This window comes from Bemisia tabaci, chromosome 6 (assembly GCF_918797505.1).
Source record: "Bemisia tabaci chromosome 6, PGI_BMITA_v3".
Taxonomy (NCBI): Eukaryota; Metazoa; Arthropoda; class Insecta; order Hemiptera; family Aleyrodidae; genus Bemisia; species Bemisia tabaci.
Genome location: NC_092798.1, coordinates 23,053,347 through 23,064,643, shown reverse-complemented (window position 1 = coordinate 23,064,643; position 11,297 = coordinate 23,053,347). Strand labels below are relative to the sequence as shown.

Sequence of the window (11,297 nt, the reverse complement as noted above, 5' to 3'; positions counted from 1 at the left end):
GATTTCTAGAGGCCCTATATTGAAAATCAAATATATAGACTCACAGTGATTATTTAACGAGAGAAAAAATTCACCAAATCTACAAAACAAAAATCAAATACATTTTTTTTTTTTTTTTTTGGTTGAACTATTTATTGCAAATTCAGCACTGGGTCAATCGATCTTCAACGCATTCCCTGGAGAGCGTGTCTGTCACTCGTCTGTAAAATAAAAAACGAATGAATCATGAATCCAGAATTGAAAAATGCGTCAATCAAAAGAGGTCACCCCAGATTTTCTCTCACTGACTTCGATATAATTCAACAGAAACAAACAGAGACAAAATTCGTGTATAAATATATCCGCACCGAGTTGCGGAAAGCATGCACTGGTGAGAGACAGTGACGGTTGGACGATGTGCAGAATATGAGCTACGCGCCTCGACCTACTTATTTTTACTATCACAATTTTACCATTCAGTCGGGTCTTGTCGGGAGCGAGGCCCGAGGCGGAAGCATGCGATGCGAGCAAAACACGAAGTCAAACGCGAGTTGAGACTCCCGAAATTATTATGCTCCATGCCCTGACCTCTCTTGCTCCCTCTTCGCGACTGTCGCACAGTGGGTAGCGTCAATGGGAGAGGTCGGGCATGTTTTAAAAACTTTAAAAGCGTACATCTTCATTAATATGAAATGGATTGCATTTTGCAAAAAGGAACCACTGGCATTGCAATGTTGCTAAGATTGTGCAACTTCCTTTGTCTTGGAGGAAAAACCCGATTATCCATTAATAGTTTCTACTTTACTCGCTAAAAACTGTAAATTTAAGACAAAAATTACCATCTAAATTTCATAGTTTTTCACGATTTCCGCAATTCTATTGCAAAAGATGAAGTTGCTCAATCTTAGCATCATTGCAATGCTAGTGGTTCCTTTTTGCAAAATGCAATCCAAATGCAAATCGATGGTGTGAGTCGGCATTCAAATAACGTTGCGACGTCGCAGACTTCCTGTCATACTTTATTTTTTAAACGGAAAACTACTCAACGGAAACTCTTTAAAACTGCAAAAACTTCAAGGGATGATGTCAATTTGTTCTCCTTTAAAAAAATAACATAGAGGCGGAAATTTTCAGACACCGCAAACGAGATATGTGATCGCGGACTTACGCCGTCGATATCTTCATTAATATGAAATGCAAATGTTCTGAAGGTATAGTTCAGGGCCGGATTTAGGGGGTGCCACATGGGCCGCATGGCCATGGCGGCAAATTTTACAATTTTTTTAAATGTAGGTATTAAAAATAATCGGATTCAGTAATACAATTACAAACAAGAAAAGGCGACAAAATGTCTCATTTCGTGAGGGTACAGTCATTTCTAATTTTGTCGTCTTTCGGTGATACAAGAGACAGCACCTTTAATTAGTCGAGTTCAGAGAGAAATCAAACACGCAATTTGGCCTGGAACGGCGTGGCGCAGAGAGCAAGGATGACGAGGACTTAATATGAAAAGGAGAAGCCCTCGGCGGCGCGGCGGTAGGCATGTCCACTTATTAGCGCCTACAAGACTGCATGAATACTTCACGCATTGCGTCAAACAGTGCGTTCAGCGGCGGTCGGCGTGAAACGCATAGCGCCTACAAGACTGTAGGAATACTTCACGCATTGCGCCAAACACAGTGCGATCAACGCGGCGTGGTGGCGGAAGTTGAAATTATTAAACCACATTTATGTTTGTTCTTGCATAATTTTTACGTTCATTTCTTATAAATGGAAGGCCTTGTCCACACAGAGATAGGTTTACGAAACTTAACTTTCGCGCCAAGTTCCGTGAACTTTTGCTAGTAGTGTTGACAGGGCTTTCGCAAAAAATGTGTTCAACACTAGTAAACGCGTCATATGCACCCCTCCCTCACCGGCACGTTCACTTGATGATTTTTATTTACTGATGTTTCAAACCGAATGAGGAGGGGGCGGCAAGGAAGTAAATCCGGCCCTGGTATAGTCTATGGTTTTCTCGTAGAATTTTCGATAAAAAGCACCCCTTAGAATTAAAATTGTGACGAAATAAACGTACAAATTTACAATGTTTGTCAAAAATTTCATGTCCGACTTCTCCCAAGGACTCGTGCCACTGTGTGTTGTTTGAGCGACCGCTCCTCTCCTCTCTCATAACATCCGAGCGAGTTGGCTGCGTGATCTCTCCAGCTCAGTTAATTTTCCGGGAGTCTTTTCTCACTCTACCGTGCGTGCGAAAAAACGACATGAGATAGTTTGCTTGTTGTCGAATACTTCCCAGTATTTAAAGTATTTATTTTTGGGGGTATTTTGTCGTTTTTCCCTCCCCTCCTCCCCCGAAGGAACGTAACTTCATTTCAATGTTCTCAAATTTTCTCGGGCAAATTGATTTTTTACTGGGAGAATCTTGGGAATTTCTCACTGAATATTACTTTGATTTTTCTTATGATCTGCGGCAAAAATCAGAGACATATTTGACTGAAATGACGGAGGTACATTTTAGTAAAGAACTGAATAGTCTGAGTCAATTTTGCAACCTTGGAATGGATTTACGTTCCTTTGTCCGGGAAACGAGGGTTTATGCGATATTTTCCTTGAAAAATGTCAAGATACTTCAAATCATATCGCGAAATAAATTCTCTAAAAATTAGAAGAACAAAAACATTCACAAGTCTCCCAGGAAATTTGGGGGTTATCAAATTAAATTCAGTAACATCTGAAAATACCTATGACAATTTTTTCTTAGGACGATAGTACGGTCGTCATATACCATCATCGCGGCAAAAGTGAAGTATTGGAATGTGGCGGGCAAGCAAACAAATAACCAATGCTCCCCTCACCTTCCCGTCTGCATTCTAGCAAGGCTTGGACGGCGAAAATAGAGAAAAAATCCATTCTTGAAAGGAAGCTGTCAGATGGAAAACAGATTATTGCACCATAAATCGAAGAAAACACTGCCAAAGCTTACAAACCAGTTCCATGTTGGTTTGAAAAATGACGCAAATCGCGACCGAAAGCAAATAAAGTTCCGTAGGAGTACATTAAGTATTATGCAGTGTTATCATCCGTTAGATCATTCAATTCTCTGTTCCGACGCTTCTTCTAGACTTTTACAGAGGGTGGGACAAAGCCAGGATTATTGACGTCGTTCATCACTCAACATTATTCAATGACATTGCATTTGAAAAATATAAAGCACGTGAAGTTATGTGAGTGTGCTAAAAATTGCCTGAATGAATTCTTGAGATCCGTCAGTGGTGTAACTAAGGGGCAAGTATACATTTTACATCTTACTCTAGCTGTAATAAAAACTCAGTAGAGTAACACGTACCGTAACGCATAACGCCTGAGGCGCGAAGCGTTTCGGAGGGTTGGACCGCGAGGCGGTGCCCCCTAGTTTTTAAAAGTTGTATAGCAATTCTTTTTAAGTGGGGTCTCTTGCAACCTTCCCCATGTTTTGCAAAACTTTTTTGAGCGGTCAGCGACCCTTGCCATCCAAATATTACTGCAATCCATTATTTTTTTTATGTATGATAATACATTGAGGTAAAATGTGTCTAAAACTATTTTTTTATACTTCTCCAACCAATTGAGAGAACCCTCAAGAACAAGTTGCCCTCTAGACTCCCTCCACTCAAGATCCACAGATGAAAAATTTGAGCCTTGTTGTCGACACTGCATTCTGGACCACTGAAATTGAGAGGCTTGGAGGACAAGGCGCATAATTGCAGTTTTTTCTATTTCGAGAAGTTTTGAAGTTGAAAGTGTGAAGTTAGAAGTTTCGAAATAACATGGATCCTTATGGCGGAAGAAAGTTCAAATTGAATTTTTAATTCTTAAAAATTGGAATTTGAGATGGATTTCTCACAGAATATGCATTAATTTTACTTGCAATCAGTAATATCTCAATTCTCAACTTTCTCAAAAACTACACTTATGCGCCTTCTCCTCGAAGCCCCTCAATTCAGGTAGGGATTTCTTTTTCAAACTCACGTCACATAGAGGTTCAGTTACTGTTTTCTTTCTTCTTCTTTTTCTTCTCTCAAACTTACGTCAAATAAACGTCCTATTACTGTTGTTTTCCCCCCAAGCGTGATACTTTGGCGGATGGAGCAGCAGATTCACAAAGACTTTTATCATATCCGCGCGATCGCAGAATTTTTTCCTGGGCGGAGCAGGAAAATCTAACGGGTTTATGAGGCCGCTCGTTGCGGGTAGGTGAATTTCGAACAAATAATAAAATCGTGGGTTGTCGAGCAGTTGTTTCGCCTTTCTTGCTATATCAACCCGTCCGGGTCAAAATAGTCAGGAAACAGCGATGGCGCCCAGGTAGCAGCGCACAATGGGTCGAGTCAAGAGAAGAAGTCAGACATCAATTTTTTTTACTAAAACTGCGAATTTTTAAGTTTATTTGATCAAATTTTAAATTATGAAGGGTGTTTCTAGTAGAAATTTTATAATAAAACCAATGAAACCACTTTTAAAACATCAACATTTTTATACTAATGAGAATTTACGTTCAGAGTGTCTGGCAGCTATGAAAAACCAAAATTGGGGACATTCGGGGACCTTTAGTGGTGTTTTTTCAAGAGAATCGGTGACTTTTTTCCCGAAATAGTACGAGAAAGGGAGCTAGGTAAAGCGTTAAAAGACTATTTTATAAGTTTAATTTTACAAGTCATGTTGAACCGATGAAAACATACGAAGAACCAAGCAACACTTTCAGTTTTTTCATTCCTGGTTATACCGCGCCGCGCGAATATTTGAAAATGCCGGTGTTTAGTACGATTTTTGTCATTTTTTGGGGACCTGATCAAGAAAATTGGGGACTTTCGGGGATATTGGGGACACCCTTCCGAAATTGGGGATAATCGGGGACATTGGGGACTTTTGGGGACCGGTAGACACACTGACGCTTCTCAAATTTTTGAAGCATGTCCGACCTCTTCCAGTAGCTCGACCCACTGTGCGGCGTGGCGAGCCGGCCCCTTTTCCGGAAACCGAATTGAGAGAACGAGTCCCGTTTTGGGCATAAAATTTGAATGATCTTCGGTTCCTTCGTTCCGCGACTCCGCTTTTCGCGATGCTCGTATTTTTGGCAGCGACCGGGAAAATATTTGTGTGCATGACTCGGATTATGAATTGACGACCCTCGTGGCTACATAACGAAGCATGTGTAGCGCAACGTTTCGTGGAGGTTAATTTCACTTGCGCTCCCTAATCTTATAAACGGGTCATGAGCGAAAGTCGGCATGAACTTTGATTTATGGATATAGTTTCGTCTGGACGCCGTCTCACAATTTCGTCGCGTAGCTGGCTCCCATTCCGGACTCTGTCAGTCTTGTAGACTTATTCCTTCTTATTTTTTAATGTCAGAAGTGTCTCACGAATAAATAAGATTAAAGGTTATTTCCTGACCCAAATCACATATTGTCCTTCTCCCAATTCCTGATGATTCGATTTTCCGTGAAGCTATACGGGAAAATTTTCTGAGTGCTCGGAAAAAGTTAAACTACAGGTCCCGAAGTTTGTTGGCAGATTTTCGATTGGCCGCAAATTGAGCAGAGAAGGATCCTGCAATTCGGCAACACCAGGTTTCCTCCATTTAAACCTATGTGCTAAATAATCGGTTCTTGTCGGAGAACCTGACCCCTCGAAGAATCGATACATTTCCATAGGTTTATATGGAGGAAATCTGGTGTTGCCATATTGCTGGATCCGCCAATGAAATTGAGACAAGGGTATTGACTTTGCTATTCCACCGCTGATTAAAGCTTCGCATCGTTGAGGAACGAAGGATGACTTGACCCTGCTGTGAAAAAGCTCAACTTCCGTATAGCTTGAGTTTAAAATATAATTTTCCGACTTAAGTCGAATATAGAAGATAGGCTTTCCAACTCGCGGTGAACCGTAGCCGACAAAATTTAGGCTCAGAAATATTTTTCAGCTTTTTGAACGAGATGGATGGGTAAAATCAGGGGGTTGAAAATAGGGAGGGGGACATACTTAGCCCCACATCCGCTGCAAAATGTGAGGGATTGAGCTAAATAAGTGCGTGGTGTCTTTTGTAGACCATTGAAATCGTGTGTGAATCAAATTTTCAACAAGAGCAACATAAAATTTATGTGGAGACGACTCGATGTTTCAAAATTTTCCGTCCGTATGTTGAGACCACTTTTGAAGCTGATGTATTCTCTCACACTCCACTCGGTGGGATGTCTCTCTGCGCCCCTCCTGGATTCCCCCTTGCTAAGGTGCCCGCCCCCCACAAAAATTTTCTCGTTCCGCTCATTTCATTTCCGTTGGATATTGAAAACTTAATACAACCAAAAAACAAGAATGCTGGTGCTGTTACAGGTGCAACGAAACTGTGAGCGAGATGAAAAGTGCAGGTGAGAGCAGACTGCAATGGCTGTTGGAAGGGGGTCTCCCGGTCAAGAGCGCACGATGGCAGTGGCAGTGGTCTCGGTTCGGCATCGGGATTGGTGGCCGTGTGGGGCGTCGCGACGTCCGACCCCACATACTCGCTCTTGCCAGATTTACTTCTCCATGAACCAATACTCACGAGTCCTCGGAAGGGTCAATTTTTTGGCTGTTCCCTCCGGAACATTCAAGTCAAGAAATGAATCTAGTAAACCCAAAAGTGCTTTTTCTTACCGACGTCATGTTTTTATACTCACTTTTCAAGTTTTGACAACAAAAGGAATTTGAAATTTTTCTTTAACCTTGTTGAATATTGGGCTGGTGGGGAAAAAAATACAGGGACTTGATACTAAGGGTATGTTTCAAGCTAATTAAGGCGGAGGTGAGGGGTAACTTTTTTTTTTTTTTTTTTTTTTTTTTTGAGGAAGGAGCTACCTTGAAAAATTTCATTTTTTTCTGTTTGAAATAAATTCTGCTAGAGGTGACTCGATTTTCGCGAAAAAAACTGTATTAGACGCTTTCGAATTAACGCATTTAATTACCGTGTGGTCTCTTAGTTTAGTCACTGCTATATCAATGATACAACTATATATAAAAAAAGAGAAAAAAAAGAAAAAAGTTTCTCGGTTCAAGACGTCAAGACGTTGTGGAGATCCTTTCAAGTTTTATTTGGATGCAGATAAACCTAAATTTCCCATGACTCTCCTGTATAGACTGAGACTTGGTTATCTTTCATTAAAAAATTGGGTAAAAATTTCACTTGATTGATTTTTCTGACATTTTTTTCTAAAAAAGAAAAAAAAACATTTGTTTGGTTTAATGGTTGTAATTAATTTAATTACCTTAGAAAAGGCAGTTTGATTGATAGCAATCTAGATAGTTTTTATCAAGTTTGACAATCTCTACAGAAACTAAGCATCAATAAGGAGTACATACATCGTCCCAAAATCACCATGACTGCTATCATCAGATAATGCACGCAGTGCAATTACGGAGACAGTGCAGTTTTGACAATTAAAAGTTGCCTCATGTGGCAGAGGTGTGACACAGAGGTTACTTTTTTATGACCTTTCTATTTCCATATATAAATAAAACCTTGTTGTGCACAGCGAGGGAATCGAAAACTCCTTTTTCATTGGATTCCGCTCGACCGCAGGTGAGTCTGGCGGAGCGGTGGAGGAACACATGCCCTTTTCTGATTGAGACAATACTGACCAAGTGACGGTGGCCCACCGCATTCATATCACTCCGCGCCGCGATACGGATAAGCTCAATGTTTACTGCACTGCTTTATCACCTTGCCATCGAGCTTGCGCCATTGATCAAAAGCATTAAAGACATCGCTGACTTTAATGCATTTCAACGTGACGTTGTCTCCGACTCCATGGTATAAATCCCCCATACCACGCACAGCTGGGATCCAGACAGCCGTCTTTATTAAAGACGGCTTTAACCACTCATAAGACGCATTGACAGAAAACTGGAAACCACCCCTACCTATATCTGCAAACAGATTTTAAATGAGGCGAGCAAGATACAAAAAAAGCAAAAAGTCACTTTTTCTAAGTCTCAGAAAACCTCAAAAAAGGTCACTTTTTCGGCATGATGACTCTATTTGAGCTAGAACACTTGAATCACAGCTTATGCCTATCAGGGTTATTAAAAATGTCTAAGGTAAAAAAGACATTACTTACGCTGTCAATTTTATGGGAGAAAATGATGAATTTGTGATTTTTTTATTGTAAAACTTTGATGGCGCACTAATACTGTGACTCATGTCATTCTCTTTTTTTCTTTGTGTTATTGAAGAATGTGACACATGAAACAAATGAGCGACGTGAAATGTTATTAAGCTAATTCCGGTTTAATGTGTCAGTTTCATGCGAGCATCAAAGCCGCTTTGGAGACTTTTTAGAACTATTAGACCACAGCTTCAATGAAAATCGCCTTCATTCAGGCAGGTATGCAATGCTATTCTCGGAGGTTAAAATAGTGGTATCATCAGTCGCAGAGCTCACATAGCTCGCATAGCTCGCGGAGTAAGGGATTGTCGTTTTGATTTGTGACGAATTTTCCGTTAGTTAGCTTGTAAATGCGAATTAAAATGTAATGCGACTTAAAGGCATTGAACCACTGCCGTTAAATGACAGATCTTAAAATTCCAAACGATGAGTGACACGCGAAGAGATTGGACGAAACATGACACAATTGCACACACATGCGCCAGACACTCTAAATCCCTGAGTTCTTAATTTATTACGAAGCTTTGATGTTGTGATTTTTTGACGGATACATTTGCTTACTTTTCCTCTGCAAGTCTCATAATTCATTCGATGTATACTCTTGGCCCCCTTGTTAATCAATCCACAAAGCATGTCTGATGAGCTTCTAAAAAGTATTGCCAAAGCAACAGTTGCAACTATTATGTTAAAAAAATTAAAGAATCTGCTGGGATCGCATTTCTCTTTAAGAATTAAACCATGATCGATATTATTGAAAATTAGAGACGTTTGTTCTCACCCTTTGAATATAATTTTGGAATTTTGTTCTGATACAAATTTGATTTTTGACTGTATTACATAATTTCTTTTTATTTTAGTCGCCGTTGATAAGTATACTTTGCCTTACGATCTGTTACCTCTACAGCTATTTTATTTCGATAGTAAATTGACTAACTAAATAAGTTACTCGTTTTTCTCGTCATGCTCGTATGAAATAGTCGATTGAAGTCCTTGAGACTACTTCAATGAATGGTTGAAAATGTTTGAGGTAATGACGCACGAATGAATGGGTACTCAAAATTTCACAAGCATAAAATACACCTTTTACCAAATAACGTATTTTCTTTCCAATTCCCCCTACTTCGAGGAAAACTCTGAATCAATATCACCTAATGTTGACCACCTAATAAGACCATGTCTGAAGAGTAACTTGCTGGGACTAGATCTATTTGCATGGAAATATGAACTTCATGTCCGCAATAATGAGTTTTTCAGGTGCGGGTGCATACTGGCGCGTGGCAAGAAGCGTCTGATCCAAATTACTTTCCATGTAAGTTACGTGCAAGATAGCTTCATGTCATTTATGGATAGCATTGTCTCGACGCCAAGAGGAATTGACTTCGCGTGCCTATACCGTGGGGCACACACATACACAAAACATACACAAAAAATAAGTCTTTCATTTTTCTTTTCAAAAAAATAACCACGGGTCTCGTTGGAAATAAAAGAACTGCGTGAGGGGTCAGTTGATTGTATCAATTTGATACTATCAAATGATAGTGATTTTTTGGTGGCAAAATCTTCACACCGCCCCCCCTCCCCCTGACCGGTCACCAAGTTCGTGCATTCAACGTTAATGCAAATAAAGCATGAGCTTATTTGAAAATTATATGCTAGATAACTTCACTCACGCAATTAATGCATACGACTTTCTTCTAACATAGCTTGATTAATCATCATGTGCCCAATGAATGCATTCGTTGCTTCGGATGCATAATCGATGGTACAATAATAGAATAAACTATTAAATGAAGCACACCAACGCGGTGGGTGATGACATTTGCCGTCATGGGCGGAACTATGTAGAAACTTTTTGTGGGGTAGCAGCAGGGCACCTCGGTGGGGGGGGGGGGGGGCTTCAAAAGACATTCCAACGAGGGGATCTGTAGGACCCCCCACCTCGACTGCAAAAGAGAGCTCTAGGGATATTTCCAGCCTAAGAAGGAAGTCTAGAGGACTCCCAAAAATTTGTTAAAAATTGAATAGTATCAGGTGCAATTGAGCTGATCTCGCCGAAAAACTGATCCATTTACGATTTTCAAATACGGAGCATATGTCACGTGCTCACCTGGCAAAGTCCCTCTCATTTTTCGGGAGGGGCTAAATAGATGTTTCAATAAATAGATAGGACAAAGTAGAGTTCCACCCCTTATTAGCCGTGTATTTCAAAGGGCAAATCAAGTAGTGCTGGACTGCAAATTGTCGTCCTGAAAAATGCCGGGTTAGGAACGGTAGTAAAATCAAACTGATCAAGTCATTAAAATGTATAAAATGCACGATGAAAACTTGGAGTTTGGACCGTTCTCAGTATTTCCTTTTACACACGTGCAAGACTTAATAGCATCGATACGCGATTATACGACACCCTTGACCGACCATTTCAGAAACTGCGAAAGTTTACAACTGATGAACTGATCGGAAGCTCGTTGCAAGCAACGTGGACAAAGTCAAGCAGTAAAACCACTTACATGCACTTGAGTGTATAGCCTGTACTGCCGTGCTAAGGAATATGAACATTCGAATGTTGCCAAATATATTCTGATAAAACATTTATTCTGGAAGTAAGTTATGCATATTTTTCCTCAAATTTTTCACGTATTATAGATCAAATTGAGAAAAAAATTGTGTGAAAAATTGGAAGAAAAATACTGACAAATTTCCCGATAAATTCGTATTTTATGAAAGGAAATTTGGCAACACCTGAAGGTTCATACGGCGTATTCCCTAAGCACGGCAGCGTAGTCTGACGTTAATGCAGTGTGTGTCGCTACCTCACTGTGCTGCCGTGCTAAGGAAGAACGCCGTATGAACCTTCAGGTGTTGCCAAATTTCCTTTCATGGAACACGATTTTCCTGCCAACCTTATGTATATTTTTCTTTTAATTTTTCAGCTAGTTTTGTTCGTAATTTGATCTAGAATGTCTGAAAATTTCAAGGGAAAATAGTCGTAAAAAATCCTTGAAAATCAAAATTTTATTGAGGGAAATTTGGCAACTCTCGAATGCCCATACGGCGTTCTTCTTGAGCACGGCAGTACGGACGGACGTCACGATGCTTATGGGACGAGCGCGGAATCTCCGTCTGCCAATGAGCGAT

The 11,297-nt window shown here is 40.2% G+C and overlaps 1 long non-coding RNA gene across 1 annotated transcript; it reads right to left on the bottom strand.

Annotated features, from left to right (window-relative positions):
• LOC140224862 (uncharacterized) lies at positions 1–10,600 on the bottom strand. Its single transcript, XR_011900077.1, has 2 exons — positions 10,270–10,600; positions 1–200 (listed from the first exon to the last, which is right to left on the bottom strand). It is a non-coding gene; the product is annotated as an uncharacterized lncRNA (long non-coding RNA).
• Between the last annotated feature and the right edge of the window lie 697 nt (positions 10,601–11,297).